At 33.1% G+C, this 21,108-nt stretch overlaps 1 long non-coding RNA gene across 1 annotated transcript; it reads left to right on the forward strand.

The window, feature by feature from the left end:
• The first annotated feature begins 18,448 nt into the window (after positions 1-18,448).
• On the forward strand, positions 18,449-20,746 carry LOC149543257 (uncharacterized). Its single transcript, XR_016355227.1, has 2 exons — positions 18,449-18,666; positions 20,305-20,746. It is a non-coding gene; the product is annotated as an uncharacterized LOC149543257 (long non-coding RNA).
• The last annotated feature ends 362 nt before the right edge of the window (positions 20,747-21,108 follow it).

The following is a 21,108-nucleotide window of genomic DNA, read 5'->3' on the forward strand; positions in this document are numbered from 1 at the left end:
AACGAAGGATTTTATACTATATGAGATATGCAAGATTAAGATCTAAATGTATGCAAAATTATTCTAAGAATAAGAAAGAACAATTAATCTAAATGGATGCATTATTAAACTATATGAGATTGATATGCAAGAATATCAAGCTAAGAATGAAAAAGAGAATGACCAAATATTCTAGCATAAGTTCAATGCAACTTCAAATCAACCTTGGTAATGAGGAATTGAAGGCTTCTTAAATGGAATCCCAGAATCAATCGACGGTCAAGATTAATCATAATGGACGGTTAAGATTGAAGATGAGACTCAGTCATAATGGAAGATTCCTTATGAAAAGGAAGTTAACTGATTGATTTTGAGTGGAAAAGGGAGTTAACTGATTTGATTTTGAGTGGAGTAAGAAGTTAACTGATTTAATTCATTTTCTAATTTTTAGTTCACCCAGAGTTTCCATTTCTGAACTGAAGAGAAGATTTTGAGAGAATATTTAATTTAATAAAATAGAATATGACCTCATAAATGGATAAACTTTAATTAATTGAATAATTAAATTCAATAATTAAAAAGAGGAGATATTTTATTAAATCAAATGTATTTTAGTCCTTTTTACATTAGCTAAAGGGGTGATTTTAATTTAATTAAAGTATGAACACTTATAATTAAATTAAATCAAATCAATAGGTTTATTATAGCTAATTTGAATCGATGTTGAGGAATTAAATAAATAATGTGATTAATGTAGATTGGCGTTTTTCACATTTGACACCTAGGTCAAGTAGTGATTATCAAAATTTGAATTGCCTAGTAAAATAGGACTTAGGAATGATTGAATAGACCAAAATTGGTTAATATGGCAACATGCCAATTTTGGGGTATTACACTAAATGTTGTAATATACTCCTAACAAGGTCCATCCTATAACAACGAATATTTATATTAATACATCATCTTGTGGGCATCATTCCCACTGGGGTTTTCTCTTTGATCAAGGGTTTCCCGAGTTAACATATCTGAGGCAATTGTCTATGTACATCTTACTATCGTTGTTTACTTTGGTTGAATGGTTAAGTTTGTTTATGAAAATAAATATTTTAATTCTTAGATAAATGTTTTAATTCTTAGATAACTGACTTAACCCCCCCATATCCCCCTCTCAGTTATCTTGGTGGACTATTGTTTCTAACAATATATGTAATGTATTGTATCATGTCCAAAATGTAATTAAGAATGAGTATGTGAAGAAGTAAGAAGCAGATGCGTGCAAATTGAAGAAGACTACAAGCAGTGTATGGTAAAGAAAAGACTTATCTATCACAGTCAGGTGATCATGCAATTCAAGGAATCTCACAGCAAATCATAGTTGTAGATCAAAGATCATCCATTGATTCATTCTAACATGTGCATTAGTCAAAATCCTTTAACTGGGTGGACTTAATAGTCTTTTGCTAAATCTCCTAATAGAGTGCATACATCATTGTATGTTTGTAAATTATTTAACAAGGTGGAACTAGAAATTCTTATTACTCCTAATAGGGAAAATCACCAAAAGTGGTCAATTGTAAGCCTTAACGGGCCAACTTTATACTACACTACTAAAGCCTGTGGGTATCATCCCCACCTCAATTTTACTTTCTAATTAGAAGGTTTTTGAGTCACCATATCTTGTGTCAAAGTGTTATGAATGTTTAATTACTTTCATTCTTTCATGCATTCAATTAGATTAGAATAGTATATGAAGGATTAATTGGTGAAGTGAGTTAAAATTTTACTGGTTCCCGATTCAGCCCTTTCCTCTTAGCAACCTAGCCTACCTTATATTTCCAATAGTGTATTCTTTGGCCATCACACTTTGTTTATCACAAGAGGAAAAGAAGGAAGGGAAGGACTCAAAGGATTGATAGTTTTAGGGACTCGCTTAAATTTCTCTTGAAAGTATGGGCACGAACAATGTCATTGAACCCCATTGTGTTGAAGAAGAACACCTAGTCTCTCAATCTATGTTCTATTTTGGTTATGTTGTTCTCTGTAGTTGTGGAATCTTTGATCTTTTTTTGTCGTTCCCTATGTTAGCTTTTAATTTTCTAGATATTTTTTGAGTTAACCCTATGTGACACATAAACAAAAACTTTAATAACAACTTTATTACAATTGAGACTTTAATGGTGTGTGTTGTTAGTGTACTTATTATAATTATGGTTGTGTCGGATGAGTCTGGAGGTGTTAGTTATGTAGTATCATTTAATTGCTAACACTTGGTTTTTAGTTTTGATATCGACTAGTTAATGTTTAATAAGATCTCTACTTAATGTTATGAGTGAGTGTGTCAACAATGCTCTATCTAGTTCTAAGTTTTTAATTGTTTATCCAAAAAATAAAATAAAATACACTAAATTAGCATATAAATATTACAAACAAAACATAAATTCTACAAATATATGTAAATAAATATAATCCTCTAAAAATAAGTTAATCAATTTTTTTATCAAAAAATAAATATTAAAAAAAAGGGCCATCTATTAAATTAAATGGCATCCTCCCAGCATACCAAGAAGTCCCCATATTATCCATAAAACAAAATTTCAATGGCACGAGGTTGCTGGGTAAATTGTTTCCGTAAATTTGTGATAAATATTGTAGAATAATTTATAGTTTCTGTCCATGGCAAGAATACTTATGCATTCATGTAGTGCTAATATGACATTAACACTGACCAATCAAATCAAAGAATTTAAAAGATTATATGAAACTTCAAATATTTATATCTTTTTTAAATTTTTTATTATTTTATAAATCCCTTTTTTCATTCATTCTATTGGTCTATAATATTTTTGGTGGGGGAGAAAATTAATTTTCTTCAACGAAAAATACAAATATTTTCTAACAACTTCATCATGCATTAATGAATGCATTAATTACAACTTTATCTTTTCCACATTTGTGACAAGTTGATAAGATTTTTTTTTCAATCATTTTATCTTCCACCTCACACAACATGTATAATCAATATTAATTATCACAATCTATTAAATATTTTTAATTTCTTATTTTAAATATTTTTATTATTAGTTTTACATTGATGTTTTTTTTTACTATTTGATATGACTTGTTCCTAAAACTTCATGTAATGAATGAGTTCAAATTGTATATGTATATGTATATGTATATATGTATATGTATATGTATATGTATATATGTATATGTATATGTGTATGTGTGTGTGTGTGTGTGTGTGTGTGTGTGTGTGTGTGTGTGTAATTTCAATATGTTATATCTTTGTATTTGAATTTCTAATTTTTTTAAAACTTTACTTTTTTAATAAAATAGTTAAATTATTAATATTATTTTACTTTTATAAAAATAAACTAAACAATATTATTTTTAAATTATATTTGATAATAGTATTTTTAAAATGTATAATTGATAAGTGTTACAATTTATAAATTATATCACTTATTATTATTATTATTTATTTAAACAATTTATCATTTAGTTTAAATATATTTAAAACTTAAATATATATATTTTAATATTAAATTAATAATTATATTTTATATCAAAATAATATACTGAAGAAATAACCACAAAAAAAGAAATAATTCAATTCTAAAAGATATATAAATTATTATTAAGTTTTTATAAACTATGTATTAAAATTAAACAGTTATATTCTATTATTTATTTATTACATCATATTTATTCATCAATATCAAATTAATATGTATTACATCTATTTATTATTTACAAATGTACATATTAAATTATATACACATTATTTCATAATTAATAATTACTTAATTTTATGAAAATTTTGGAAATACAAAACATTAAATAGTAAACCTTCTTTAATTGTGTAAAATTAAACAATCAATTTTACTTATAAAATATTTTTATATTTCAATATATTTCATTTTTTCTTATAGAAATGAGAGTTTTAATATAAAAATTAAATTCTTAGTTTCATTAATTAAAATATAATATATTTTGATTTTTTATTATAACCATGATTTTATTTTAACTATTTGTTTTATTAAAAAAAAAAATTATATTTAACACTCTCTCTCTCTCATTCACACATACACACATAACTTATGCTGTAAGGAAACTCAGGTGCGAAAACACCTTCCTACACTAATCTCATAAGGAAAGTATGGTGCAAATCCTTTTAAAATCTTCTACACTTACAGATTCAATATCATGTAAACAACATTATTGCAACCAACCATGCATACAGAAATTAGATAGAGAAAGAACACATAACACAAAGATTTGTCGGTGGGGAAAAAACTTTCGGTAAAACAACCCCACCCCTCCAGAACCTGCACAATGTATTATCTTCAACACAAGATTACAATACACTTGCAATGCAAGTTCAACATCAACAATAGAAGACTCTAGCAGCACCTCGGTACCTGCAAACTTTCATCTATCACACTATTGCATTACAACATGGAATACTCCTTTTATGAACATCTTAAGACCCAACAACATGCCCATAATGGAGTTGGGCATTTTTCATGGCTCAACCACCAAGAAACATGCACAATGCCACATGTACATCCAATACCAAGAAAAGGGCGTGCATCCCTTGAATAGACAATGACAGCTTGTCATAGAATCTGCCAAAAATAGCGATCACAAGAGAAGTGTAAAGGAATCCGTCATACCAACCTATTTTTGGCATATTCGCTTACACACACCAACCACTCATTCTTGGGTGCCCAAATAGGCCTCATGTCATAAGATGCTCTTACACCTGTCATAGCTCATTCCTTAAATAGCTCTTACACATCATAGGAATCCATCATAACCATTTCAGCCATGATCTCCTTCACACACTTCAAGATGTCGACACATGTAAGTGATCAACATGCCAACTAGACATGTACACTCACATTTACATATTATTTCCAAAAATACATTTTACAAAACAAATAATAATAAGAATAGGAATTATACAAGGTTGAGACACCTTATTCTTAACATTCTCCCACTTGTCGAACACCTTGTAAGAGCAATCAGGAGCATAACAGGAACTAACCGCTATAGGTCGAAAGGCCCATAGACTCTGAACACCATTTGAACTTCTCAGTGCCCACTGGTTTCATTAATGCATCTGCAACATTCTTCACAGTATCTACCTTCTCCAAATTTACCTTTCCATCTTCCACCATATCTCTCACAAAGTGAAACTGCACATCAATGTGCTTCGTTCTGGCATGGAAAGTTGGATTCTTCACAAGGCAAATAGCACTCTGACTATCACACCAAATAGTAATCTATTCTGCATCAACACCAACATCAGAACACAATCTCTTAAGCCAAATGGCTTCCTTACAAGCATGAGTAGTAGCCATGTACTCAGCTTCTATAGTGGACAAAGCAACCACAGGTTGTTGCTTACTCATCCAATTGATGGCACCACCAAACATAGTGAACACATAACCACTGGTGGATCTCCTGCGATCAATATCACCTGCCCAATCTGAATCCACAAACCCATGAATACAAACTAAATGCGGAGATCCAGAAGAGTTACCATGATAACATATGGAGTAATCTGATGTACCCCTCAAATATCTGAATACTCGCTTAACTGCATCCCAATGTACCTGTCCAGGGTTAGCCATAAATCGACTCAGGACTCCCACTGCTTGGGCAATGTCTGGTCTAGTACAGACCATAGCATACATAAGACTACCAACTGCACTAGCATAAGGTACTCTACTCATGTCCTCCACCTCACTAGAAGATTTTGGAAATCATCTACAGATAACTTTGTTCCCACAGAAATAGGAACACATAGTGGTCTACAATCTGCCATGCTGAACCTGTCCAACACAAACTTCACATACTTACTCTGACTCAACCAAAGTTTTCTGTTAGACCTGTCTCTACTAATTTCCATACCTAAGATGTACCTAGATGCTCCAAGATCTTTCATCTCAAACTGTGCTGACAACTGAGATTTAAAATCAGAAATCATACCCTTACCCTTCCCAAATAGCAACATATCATCAACATATAATGCAACAATAAGAAGGTGATCATTTTCAACTCTGAAATAAACACAATGATCTGATTTCGATCTTACAAATCCAATTGACAACACAAAGGCATCAAACTTAAGGTACCACATGCTAGGAGATTGCTTCAAACCATATAGAGATTTTTTCAATCTGCAAACAAAGGATTCTTTACCTTTAACAATGTAGTGCTCAGGCTGTGACATATAAATCTCTTCCTCCAAATCACCATGAAGGAAAGTTGTTTTCACATCCATCTGTTCTATCTCTAAATCATATGATGCAGCAAGAGATAACAGAAATCTAATGGATATCAACTTTGCAATAGGAGAGAATATTTCACCATAATCTATTCCCTCTACCTGTGAATACCCCTTTGCAACCAATCTAGCTTTGTACCTTTCAACACTACCATCTGCACAGAATTTCTTCTTGAACACCCATTTACAGCCAATAGGTTTTCTCCGTTTAGGAAAAGGTACAAGGTCCCATGTTTTATTTTTCTCTAATGAAGCCATCTCATCATCCATAGCCTCAATCCAGGAACCTGCATCTTCCATGCCCAAAGCCTCTTTCACAGATCTAGGCTCATCAGTGTTAGTAATCAAAGAAAAAGCACAACTGGAATCTAACATAGAATAACCAAACCTTTTTGGTTGCTTTCTTTCTCTCGTGGATCTCCTCAAGGGCTGAGGTTGAGGTTGTTCTTCCTCTTCTTCTAAATTATCAGAGCTGCTAGAGCTCTCCTCATCATTAGACCCAACATGGTCTCTCTGTTCAGTCTTCTCAAGGGTAGGAGGCAACTGAACAACATCTTTTTTCTTTTCTTTTTCATCTGGTTGTAGCACAATAGGAGAAGATGTTAGCTCTCTAAAAATAACATTTCTGCTATACAACACCTTACTAGTCACAGGATCCCAAAGCTTGTATCCTTTCACACCACCACTATACCCGATGAAAATACATTTAACAGCTTTGTTTTCCAACTTAGATCTTTTCTCCTTTGGAACATATGCATAAGCTTCACAACCAAAAACATGAAGATGTCTAATTGAAGGCTTCTTACCAGACCACACCTCCATGGGTGTCTTACCAACAAGGGCTGATGTAGGAGATCTGTTAACCAAATAGCAAGCAGTGGCCACAGCTTCGGCCCAAAACCTTTGTTCTAAACCAGCTCCACTAAGCATACTCCTAGCCTTCTCCATCAGTGTCTTGTTCATTCTCTCTGCAACTCCATTTTTCTTCGAGGTATAAGGAGTTGTCTTATGCCTCTCGATACCTTGTTCTTTACAGAACTGTTCAAACTCTACTGAGAAAAACTCACCACCATTGTCAGTTCTCACACACTTAATCTTCTTACTAGTCTGATTCTCTACAAGGGCTTTAAATTCCTTGAATCGACTAAAGACTTGTGTCTTACTTTTAAGGAAATAAATCCATGTCCTTCTACTGTAATCATCTATGAAAGATACAAAAAATACAGACTTGGAGATCGAAGGAACTTTTGCAGGACCAAATACATCAGAATGAATAAGATCCAAAACATCACAAGATTTGTGAGAACTAGAGTAAAACTGAACACGATTTTGTTTACCAGAGACACAGCGTTCACAGAAGTTGAACTTGAGATTGCAATCATTTAACCCCTCAACAAGATTTTTCTTTTTCAGGGTTCTGAGACCCTTCTCACCAATGTGGCCAAGTCTCATATGCCACAACATTGTCTTTTCTGCAGGAATCTTACCTTCCAAAGTGTTTGCATTGCCATCGGAACCAATAACCACAAAATTCTTCATTGCTCGTTCAGATGGTGAGGATGAAGAACTGTTACATAGAGGAATACATGCATCTAGCTGAAACAAAGTACCTCTCCTAGTACCCTTAGCAAGCACCATCGATCCTCTAATCATCTTACATCCTTCTTTCAAAAAAACAACTTACACACCTACATCGTTTAGCATACTTACAAATAATAGGTTTCGTGCCAAGCCTGGAATGTGCATAACTCCATTGATTCCCTTTACTCGTCCATCAGGAAATTTGATAGTGACCCTTCTATGTCCAACTATCTTCAAGTGAGAATCATCACCTAAGTACACCTTTCCACCATCGAATTCTTCATATTTTGAGAACCAATTTCGATGAGAGGTCATGTGAAAAGATGCACCCGAGTCAACCAACCATACATCATCAGATGCATGGGTTGCCAAAGCTACGATGAATGCATCGCCATCTTTTTGAGATTGTTAAGAACCAGAATCTGAGGCTTTCTTCTTCTTCTTAGGCTCTTTATAGTCTTTACGAAAGTGCCCAGTCTTTTCACAGTTCCAACATTTTTCCTTGGACTTATTGGAAGTCTTTGACTTCCTACGGGATTTGGATCTACCCTTATTGTTAGACTTATTGTCATTTTTCTTTCCTCTTTCCGTGGATCTTCCACAAATTGCAAGGGCTTCTTTTTTCGAAATGGAAACCTTTCTCCACATCTCCTTTGATAGCAACGAAGACACCACATCATCCATTTTGAAGGTGACTGATGTGCTTCTGAGAGCCATCACAAGATGGTCCCATGAATCCGGTAAAGAACACAAAAGTGTGTAGCAATGATCCTCCTCCTCTAACTTGACACCAGCAGATGTCAACTATGCAGCCAGTAGATTAAATGCATTTAAATGATCCATTAAGGATCCACCTTCCTACATTCATAGAGAATACAACTTCTTCCTCAGGAACAACTTGTTCACCAAAGATTTGGCCTGATACATGGCCCTAAGTCTCTCCCACAAACTATATGCAATTTTCTCATCTAGAACATTTAGAAGGACTACATTGGTTAAACAAAGTCTTATGAGACCCTTAGCTTTATGATCTTTGATATCCCAATCTGCTTGAGTTATAGTTGATGGTCTTGTAGTGCTTGTTGTCGCTTCCCATAGGTCACAATCTTCCAACAAGTCTTCCATCTTGAGTTTCCACAACTCGAAATTAGTGCCATTAAATTTCTCCACCTCCATTCTTCCATATGATGAACTCGCCATCTCAATCTGCAAATAAGATTCAGGATGCTCTGCAGAAGACTCCCACTCAACTTGAGATTAGCTCAAAAAACCCTACCCAACAACTAGGATCAAAAGTTGATCAAGCTCTGATACCACTTGTAAGGAAACTCAGGTGTGAAAACAGCTTCCTACACTAATCTCATAAGGAAAGTATGGTGCAAATCCTTTTAAAATCTTCTACACTTACAGATTCAATATCATGTAAACAACATTATTGCAGCCAACCATGCATACAGAAATTAGATAGAGAAAGAACACATAACACAAAGATTTGTCGGTGGGGAAAAACCTTTTGGTAAAACAACCCCACCCCTCCAGAACCTGCACAATGTATTATCTTAAACACAAGATTACAATACACTTGCAATGCAAGTTCAACATCAACAATAGAAGACTCCAGCAGTACCTTGGTACCTGCAAACTTTCATCTATCACACTATTACATTACAACATGTAATACTCCTTTTATGAACATCTTAAGACCCAACAACATGCCCATAATGGAGTTGGGCATTTTTCATGGCTCAACCACCAAGAAACATGCACAATGCCACATGTACATCCAATACCAAGAAAAGGGCATCCATCCCTTGAATAGACAATGACAGCTTGTCATAGAATCCACCAAAAATAGTGGTCACAAGAGAAGTGTAAGGGAATCCGTCATACCAACCTATTTTTTTCATATTCTCTTACACACACCAACCACTCATTCTTGGGCGCCCAAATAGGCCTCATTTCATAAGATGCTCTTACACCTATCATAGCTCATTCCTTAAATAGCTCTTACGCGTCATAGGAATCCATCATAACCATTTCAGCCATGATCTCCTTCACACACTTCAAGATGCCGACACATGTAAGTGATCAAAATGCCAACTAGACATGTACACTCACATTTACATATTATTTGCAAAAATACATTTTACAAAACAAATAATAATAAGAATAGGAATTATACAAGGTTGAGACACCTTATTCCTAACATATGCTAGTATCACTCTATCTTACTATTTTATCTCTCTTCCTCTTCCTCACCTATATTATCTATCATTTTCTCCTCTGCATATATGCTTGTGTTGTTATTTGTAATGCCCCGCCAAGAGATCCAAAAGAATAACCTAAAGTTTTACTAAGTTTGCTAAACACATTTTTTTTTTTTTAAGAAAGAAAGTATAACATGCACATCAAACACATAGTAGTGGAAGCAATAACATGTAATCATCAACAAATGTACATAACAGGTTACAATCCTTAAGGATCCCAAGACGTTGAGTCACATATAAATCTAATCTAAAACTAAGTCCATCAAATGCTACATCCATATGAAAGAATAATTATAAAGTCCAATGTCCATATAATATACATTTGTTCTGAATGCCTCTTGGCAAATTAATTTGGAATGCTCAATCATCCATTATACATGTCACAGGGTATGAAAGGCTTAAAAGAATATACACAAGTAGAAATAAAGATACATCATCCTCAAAGCCATGATACAAAGTACAGTAAAATAAATGAAATCATTCACCATACATGATACATCCATACATCCATAATGATAAAACATCCATCATAAAATCTAACCATCCATAATAATAATCCATGAATAGAACGAAGGTAAATGCCAACCAAGAAAGCTCCAGCCATGGTGACTATGGACGGATCTCAATGGTAAGAATAAAAAGCACTACCACCCGATCGCATGGAACCTAAGTGGTCCACTCCCACCGCGCTGAGGAGATAGTCTCAAGTCCCAAACAAGATATCAAAACACAAAACACAAGTACTCTCTAAGTCTAGGAAATCCTAAAAGTATACTAACTCAAAGGTTCCAACACATAGATTGACATCTAGACCCAAAGGCACCACAAAGACACGTAGGAAACCTATTGTGCAATTGAGAAAGTGTCATCGCAAAAGTCACTTTGAAAGTTACTCGAGCAATCCCTTAGGAATCTCGAGTCCCCTGTGATCCTGTGGCCACTAGTATCCTCTCATATTGATGAGGCATACTACAAAATGCAAGGTCACAACCAAGCATTCTCTCTACCCCATCCTAGTCTGTACTAGCACTCAAGGCATGGGAGAGAACATACAATTATCTTGTTAGGTTCATTTTAATCTTCATTTAATTTAAATGTTTTCACTTATTAAAACAACTTACAATGGGTTTCTCCAGGCAACCTCTTAGGGCCCCAACCCCCATTGCAAGCCACTTCCTGACACTACACATAGATAACCTACCCTAGGCTCATGAAATCACAAATCAAGAATCATAATAAAATCACCTTGGTCCTATACAAGCGACTGAAAGCATCATAAATATAATCCAAAATACTCACATCAGTTCTCCATGAGCAACTGATAAGCATCAAATAATAATCATAATGATCACAATAGTTCTCTATCAACAACTGAAGGCATCCATGATAAATCACAATATCCAGAGGTTCTCCAACAAGCAACCAGAGAGTATCCCAAGAATAAATCACAATACTGATCGAAGACTCCAAAATGGTCAAGTCAAACATGTCACAACATGACATCATCAAGAGAAAACCATCCAAAATATTTTAGTCCTCTTAAAGCGACTGGGAAGCAACCTAAGTATAACTGATCAATGACTCAAAAGTGGTTAAGTCAGGTATCTCATAAACATACACCTCAGCTCCACACAAGGAAACTAGAAAGCAATAACAACCAGTAAATACATCCATCATAGAGCATATCACACATCACCATGGTTGGGTTTAGATAGATCGAGAACAAATCATCATATCATCACATTCGCATAACCCCTGAGCCTCTGGTAACAACCTAAACTGGTCGACACTAGGACAAAACCCCAATACTCCCAAACATAGACATCATAAGAAACAAGATGCAAATACATGTTTTGGCTTGTTTTAAATCACATGGTAAAGTTGAATATAAGGTTTCAGTTTGCATTTCAATGATCGTTTTAAGTGTATAAGGTTCACAGTATTACCCTTATAATTTAAACCGATAATTAATTCAACCTATATATATATATATATATATATATATATATATATATATATATATATATATATATATATATATATATATATATATATATATATATATATATATATATATATAATTGCTCTCACGTTTAAAAGTCAATTTTCCTAACAAAATAATCTAGGATAACCTTTTCATTTTATTAAGTTGTAAAAGTAACCCCTTAATGATTATAAATAAAATTAATTGTGATTTTATTAAAATCAATATTTTAATCTTTAATAATAACTTCTAATCTTAAAAAATATTATTTGAAACATATTTAATTTAAATTGATTAAAGTTTTATTTCAATATATAATATTTATTATTAATGTATCAAATTGTAAAATATTATAAAAGTTTAATAGTAAAAATACTAATATCATAAATTAAATTTGATTAAAACTTATAAAAAAAAAACTAAATGCAATTTATATTATAAAAAAGAAAACTTGAATCACAACCGAATTCAATTGATTTGGGATGACATGTAAAAGTTTTAAATAAAATCTAACTAGCAATTTTAAATCGCTATCCTGCAGCATTCATATGCTGTGTAGGGTACTGTTGTCGCAGTAGTACCTACTGTCGCAGCAGTATTGCTGCCGCAGCAGTACTGTTGCTGCAACAGTACATACTGCGACACGCGACGGTCGACAATTTAGTAGGGGTGTGGGTCAACGACCCCCCATACTTATATATATATTTTTTAATAAAACTTTATTATATGTTAGAATTTGTTAAACAATTTCATTTAAAAATATAATTTATTTAGTTTATAAAATTTTATAAATATTTAAAATTATTTAACAATTTCTTTAATACATATCTATTTTTTATTATTATTTATTATTTTTTAAAAAAAATTGATTTCATCTATAATCTGATGGAGAAAGCATTATAAACCATTCAAAAAAAAAGATTAATTTAGAATTTTAAATTCAACCCCTTCTCGATTAGACCTATTTTCTTTAATCCAGAAAACAAGGGTTTTTGGTTACTTTTCTATTTCCCACGTATACAGAAGTTATTGACAAGCCATTAATAATTCACAATATTGAAAAGTTTAAACTTTCGTCATGGAGAATTCAAATTTACAATCCACAGACACGAAGAAGACAGGGACGGATAATTGCATAATTAATCAATGATCAACACACAACCCTACCTGAGCCTGATGCTAATATGTAATCCCCAAAATTGTAAGAGGATTCGCTCCTCTTCAATAACTTTCTTCTGAAAATCTTTCCTAGAATTCTCCTTCCAAAATTCACTTCCAAAAGTTGTCTCCTCAAAATTCCTATCTCCAAAATTCACGATCCCCGATAATGAACCCCAAAATTTTGATAAGGAGGTTTCTCCTCAAATTGGGGCACTAATTGTGCGTTCATCCGAGAGGACTCCTTGCTCCCAAGACTCAACTCAAAATTAACTTTATTTATCTTTACTTTATCTTTTAATGCACGTTACATGAATTATTAAATAACTTTATTTAATTTTCCACTTGACTTCTATTTTTAATCTTTATTACTTTTAATCCTATGCACACTTTATGAAATTAAAATAACATTATTATTTTCACTTATTTTATCTTTTAATTAATTTTTTTAATCTTCAACTCATGCTTGCATCATGTGATGTAGAATCTTTTAATAATTAAATACCTTTTTTTTTTTACTTTTAATTTATTTTAGAAACTTAATTGATAAAATATTTAATTAACTTAAATAACAATAATATTTAGCATTTATTTAAAAATGAACTCTAAATATATTATTATTAAATTAAATGAATATTATCATGTTTTAAATTTATCCTTAAACTTTTATCTCCAAATTTAATTCTTTTATTTAATTAATTTTTCAATTAATTAAATATTAAAATATCATATTAATTTTCTATTAAATTAAATCATTAATTAATCTTTTAATTAAACTTAATTAATAGAAAATACACCAAAGACTCATAAAGACAACATACAAAAACCCATCATAGCAAAACACATACTAAATCAACAAAGGGTTGTAATCATGAATTAATGTCATTCGACGCATTCGAAGGGTACTCAACTCGGATACTTATCCTAATTATCAATTAGGACAAATGGCTAAAGGGTTTAGGATTTAGACTTAAGATTTATCTCCCCTCTCTTACCATTGAGATAATGCGATAGGGTACGCTCATCTTGGCAATTCAAGGAAATCGATACCCAGTACCTGCAACCTACATAAAATCCACGCATGTACAGACACAATATTCTAAGCTAAACAAGCAATGGCAGGAAGTGGTGCATCCTATAGATCCCGACTAGCAGGTGACTACGACTCCCTTCCTTAACCACATCAGAAACACCATACATAAGGAAAACAAACACGCACACCATACACATGCAGTATGGGGTAAGTATCCATAAGAAAACACAGGTGATAATAAACCATCTAACTAATCATCATCGATAACTGAAAACACTAAATAATCATCATACATGCATGAAATATAGAGTATCAAGTAATCTCATCATATAATCAACTAAATCTGAAACAATATCTGAAAATCTGAAAGCAATGCTACTAAACATCAGTATAAAACTGGCCTAAAAGAGTTTGGCAATGATAACTGAAATGTGACTTAGGGGTAGGCACTACATTATTGTTCTATACTGTTATTTATCTTTATCTATATCTATATCCTAGTTTTTGTCTAGTGCTAATAATTAAAAATAGTGTGAGTTCCATTTGATAATCAAGATGAGAATAATACATAGTTGGGGGAGTTTTTCCAACTACTTATGGTTCTCTAGTAGCATGCATGGTATGCTTAAACATATAATGTGATACTCAAAATGCTTCATCACTTCTTCAAGTTCTATAATTCAAATATTGGTATGGATATCTTTCCTCATTACACATATTTTAAGTTGTCAATGTAAAAAGTGCAAATTTGTCTAAAGCATATGTATTGATCGTAGTATGATATTAAGTAGTTAGTGCCATATTAGGGACTTTGGCTTAAATGCTCAGATATATAATAATATAGCACGAGAACTTAACAACAAAATGTGAGTCATCCTATCATATCACAAGTCCATTTCTAGGACGAGAATTTAACAACAAATTATGAGCCATCCTATCAGATCACAAGTGCATTTCTAGGCAAAAATTAATGCATTCCCAATGTTAATTTAGAACTATTTAACCTTATTCTCACTCATCTACACCTCTACAACCATTATGCACTAGGCAGGGACTATGACGCATTGTGTCTCTTGTTTTAAAGGTAAATGTGTTTGTTTGCAATGGTTCTAAAGAATTAACATGAACAAAATTTCTACAATTACTCATAGTAGAGAGATGCATATTTTATTGTGTATCATAGATTGTGTGTCATATTTTTACATAGATGTTTCAAATCACACTCAATGATCCATCATGAACTCTAAAGAAATAATTGTTTGATTTTTTACCACTGTTACATAAAACCTGTGCCACTTGCCACTATTTTCAGCCCGTGGCTATACAGCCACGAAAATGCACTTCCTTTACATTGTTTTTTCTAACTTTAAAAAAAAAATTGTAAGTCCTCTCCTTCGTAAGGAAGTGCATTTTCGTGACTATATAGATGTTGCCCTATTTTCATTAGGGAAAAAATAGTATTACCGTTGAGAAAAGTAGTATCTATTACCCTTCATCTTGTTTTATTAGTTTTTTGTCGTTTTAAATCGATTGTGTTCTGTGTTCTTTCCTTTAATCGATTGTGTGTTTTTTCTGTTTAATCGATTGTTTGTTTTTTTGTTTTAATCGATTGTGTGCTTTTTGCTTTTCTGGTTTAACCAATGGCTCTCTTGCTCGATGGCTGTTTTCGTCGAGGAAAGAAAAAGTAGTATTACCGTTGGAGAAAACCCCTTTATAGATAGATAGATAAAAATTTAATGTCCACGAGGCCAAAAATAGCCTATGGGACAGCAAGACAACTCAATCAAACTTAAGTAGCGTTGTTCGCCTCTTGTGTAGACTAATGATGAGCCCCCCCAATTGCTCAATGTACTCTTCGTTGAACAGGTTATGCCAAGAACTGTCACATATAGTATCCGCAAACTTATCCCTGCTATCCTTGTAGGCCTCACATTCTAGAATAAAGTGCTGTTCAGTTTCCACTTTCCCAGAATTGCAAAATCTGCAAATTCTCTCTTCCCAAGCCTCTTTTGGCCTCTTCCAACGCCCGGTCTCACAACGAAGTTGGTGAGAGTTAGTTCTCAGCTGAGCAATAAGAATTTTAGCTCTCCAAGAAATGTTGGCTCCTATGTACACTTTTTCGAGTTGATCACAAGTGGGGTTGAACTCATTTATATAATATAGTTTCTTCCTCCCAATCTCGCTTCCCCAATTTCTCTTGTAGAATTTCTCCATAACAAAGACCTTTATTTCTTTATTACTTGTGGGGCACATATTGAAATGAATATTCCATTTACTCATCAACTTGATATTTTGTTGCATCCATGTCCTTTTTCGCTTACATAGTGTGTCACTAAAGACAACTTTCGGCCATCTATCCTCTTCCATTTTATCGATTCTTTTTAGATAGCTTAAAAGGCGAACCATAGCAAGTGCCTCAATAGGCGCAGCCCCCATTTCACTTAGCATGATGTCATATGGAACAGTGCTTTTAATTTTAAACTTGCTTGTAATCAAGCGCTTTTGGATTCCTTCGATTTGTTTCCATTGTGCTATAGTAGTGCTGCTGGCCCATAATTCACACCCATAAAGAACAACTGGCAGCACAAGAAGACCAAACAAGGTTTGAATAGTTTTCCAATCCCACAACTCCGCTTCACGGCACCTATTCTGAAGAGCGTAGAAAGCCTTCCATCCACCTAATGTCCTTTTATACCTGCAGCTAGACCAGCTTAGTTTTTTGTTGAAATCGATGCCAAGGTATTTATATTCCGCAACTTCTTCGAGAACACTTCCATTGTAATAAAATTCATGTTGATGCTATTTTTTATTATTAGAGAAAATCATAACCTTGGTTTTGCTGATATTGACTTGCATCCCCACCATTCTACAAAAGCGCTCAAGAGAAGATAGATGGTCTTGCAAACCACAAGCAGATTTGGCAATTAAAATGAGGTCGTCCGCATATAGGAGTAGCTTTATAACAAATTCCCCTAGCTGAATGCCTTCACGCTCTTGCGTGTTTAACCACTCTTCCAGTTTGTCAATATATAAACCAAATAAAGTAGGGGATAAAGGGCAGCCCTGTTTGACCCCGATATCGCTCCTAAAACATTCTGAAATGCCATCTGAAGTTCTGATTTTGACTTTCACCTCTTCGTACATTCTATGAGCAGCAGCTCTGAGATGCCTAGGAATCCCCAATTCTTCCATCCTCAACCAAAGCTTGTCTCTCGGAACGGTATCAAAAGCCTTTTTGAAGTCAACAAAGCAACAAAAAACCTCTTCTTTTTTCTCCCACTCTTTTTCAATAATGTGTCTCAGAGTGACACAGTGATCCACTGTCGAGTGCTTTGGCCTAAAACCAGCTTGCCCTTTAGCACGTTTATGATTTTCTTCTGCCCATTTGCTGATCCTAGTTTCTATCATACTGCCAAAAAGTTTAGCAAAGAGGGGATTGATCATTATAGTCCTGTAGTTGGAGGGATTGTTAACATCACCACTCTTAAAAAGTGGTATTGCAAGGCTGATTGTCCAATCTTTCGGAAACCCTTCCTGGCAGATTTTGTTGAAGATTTCAGTGATGTGCAGTGCAAGAGTTTTCATACCCCACTTCAAATATTCAGCTTGAAGCGCAACAAGGTCTTTTGCTTTGCCTCCACCCAACTTCTTAATCCCTGTCTCTATCTCTTGCACAGTAAAAATATTTGTGGTATCATTGACCAAAGGTGGCTGTCCCACTCCACCCTCTTGTTCATAAAGTTTCTTAGCATAATCAAACCATTGGGTGGCAGTAATATTATTTTCAGTTTGCTTCCTCCTTGGTTGGAGTACTTTCCAAAAACGTTTGGGGTTATTTATGCCCAAGAAAATTAGCTCCTCTCTCCTTGTGGACATAAAATCGATTTTTTTCTTCTTTAGGATCTGTTTGTAGGTCTTAATGTCAAGGTTAGTTTTATTTGACTCCCTTAGATTTCTCCTAGCCCTCTTGCATTCCTTATCAAACCATGCATTGGCTGGAAAACAATTAGTTTCAGATTTTCTATTTTTTGCTCTCTTGCATTTTGAAAGAGCCTTGTGAATCAGATTTGATAAATCATGACTATTAACACCATGCTTATACATAGGGTGTCCCATACAAAGTTCCTCAAGAGCAGCCCTGAAAGTGTTACTATTTTCTGAAGTTACTATATATGAGGGGTTTAATGTGTTAGTGGCCATGTGAATCCTCAGGATGCAATTGCAGCTTCTCTGCGTGATGTGACGATTTCAAAGGAGGGGAGAAGGGGGCGTAGCCTTTTCAAACACAGCCAGAATCAGAGGAATGCGCTGGGGCAACTAGGGCATGGAAGCAATGGTTCATGATACATTTTTGCAGAAATTCGAGGTAAATCTCTTTGTACGCGGTTTGCACAAATTTTATTTTTGAAATGAATTCTATTCGTAGCCAAATACATTTTGTTGTGTGGAAATTTGAGGTAAATCTTTTGCTATGGTTCTCACGAATTTTATTTTTGAAATTTCTTTGTAGCCAAATCAGTTTTATTGTGCTTCATTTAATTTTGAAAAACTTATGTTGTTATTAGGCACATGGAAGCTTTGATTCTGTAATTTTATCTATGGCTATTTTAAAGTAGTGTGCGATATTATTTTAAACAGCTGGGATTCCGTTTTAGTTCGGCACTCCAAAATTTCAATGATAACGAGAATTATTACCCTGCATATTTCTTCCATCAGGTTTGATCAATATTATCTGAATGACGAGCTTTTAGTAAGATTTTAGGGTGTATTTTATTCAATACGAAGAAAATCTGATAGAACACATACAATTGAAGAGCAAATTAACTAGTTCTAGTTTTCAATACCTACGAATTCTGCATCATATATTATCCACTATAAAAAGTTATATTTGATCTCAAAATCCTTATGTTTAGGGCTGTAAAAGGTCATACAAGTAAAATGATATATAATGAAGAAAAGATGAATAAAAATGATTTCATGTGGTCAGTGAGATTACCATGCTGTAATCTCCCTTAATACATACACAAATCTCAGATTTGGTTAATGATTTCACTGGGTTTCCCCAATGCTGTCTCATATCAACATATCCATATCATATATTATAAGCAGATATGACATGATTGGATATTTTAATTAGATATTTTCTCTAGAGTTCCTTGTGTAGGCCATTTTTCTACCTATTATTTTCATTTGGACCAAAGTTATATAGGAGTTGCACGGCGTATGCCTAGTTGTTGCATACCCAGGTTTTAAAATCGCTGAGTATTTGTGAAGGTTTTTCAAAAACAAGTAGTTTGCTTGTGAATTGGCAACTTGGCATACCCCATGATAAAAATAAGCTGTGGAATCAAACAGTGATGAAAGAATGTTGGAACTGGCTACTTAGACTACACCATGGTAGAAATGCTTATAAACTCGTAATATTTAACTTGTGTGCGACTCACAGGCTTCCCATGATGTCCTTTCATTTGTGATAGATTCTATAAGCTTCCTTTCCTTTCTTTAATATTCTATAAACTTCCTTGTTCAAACTGGTTTGCTTAAAATATGATTGTTGAGTTGAAGTTTTCTAACTTGCTGTGTTGAAAATTTGGGGTCTGCCAAGTCAGAGGATCTGAATTCTAATTGTATGTTCTAGTTACTGACATAATTTTATCAACTATTTTCTACTTGTCAAATCTTTCTGGTTTTGATATTTTAATCTATTATTTTGTTGTTTTGCTTTTTAATAAGTTTCTTTAATGTTTTCTTCCTCTTAAATTTTTTAAATGAAGAGAATAGGTTTATCTATTTTCGGATTTTAATGTGTTTATCTATTAAATGCAGAGACAGTCAATTATGTAGTAAGTCTTAAAAGTCAAAATAACAATGAAAAGAGCCACGTAAGCTATATATTTGGAAATTTGGAATAATGCTCAGATGCAACTATAGATTTAGTCAAGTAGAATTTCATTTCTTTAAATTTTTGCTTCCTTTTTGTTAAACTACAATTGTCTTTTTACAGCTGTGGATGTTCCGGTACAGATGCAATCGGAGAGGACAGCATGGGCTTTGGCCATGGACAGAGGCATAAATCCTGGATTCCTGGGTATTGTGACAATAAAAATAGTCATAAAAGGGTATCTCAATTGCAAATATTTTAATTTTAGTGCTGTAATTTTTAAAATGTTCGAAACTTGAAATTGATCAACTGATTTGTAAATCTATATGTAGATGAATTTGTTGTTTGATGCAAAAATATAAAAAATTAAAAAATAAATAAAAAATATAATAATTGAAAGGGGTTGAATTTGCCCCCTTTCTTAAAAGATTGGAAGGAATGGTCATTGGACATGATCATTCTTTTCAGGCTAATGTTTGTTTCTTGCTAATTTTTTATTATTTCTTAGTTATGATATAATTTAATATTTCTTAGTTATAATATTAATTTGTTAAAATTTCAGTAATTTATGTTGTGTTATAAATACATTGTAATAAATATGTTTGTATAATATATTTTAGTTTTAAAATTTATTTATTTTTTATTTATTTATTTGGTTTTAAATATGAACCATTTTATTTCTTTAATACTTTTATAGGATATTTGACTCTTTGTTTGAAGTTCTATAAATACAATTCCATTGCCAAATTCAAAATAGCTGATTAAATATTCTTGAATTTTACCTGATATCGTAAACATTTCCGATTTCCTGTAAAATTCTTACTTCATCAATGGTTATTTTCTTATAATGAAAATGGATATTTAGTTGCTCCAGAGTTCACTTTTATCCTAAATAGTTTCAATTAGGAGTCCATCCAATGACTTAAA

Source organism: Cupressus sempervirens, chromosome 8 (assembly GCF_028749045.1).
Source record: "Cupressus sempervirens isolate cs-2001-9-10 chromosome 8, ASM2874904v1, whole genome shotgun sequence".
Taxonomy (NCBI): Eukaryota; Viridiplantae; Streptophyta; class Pinopsida; order Cupressales; family Cupressaceae; genus Cupressus; species Cupressus sempervirens.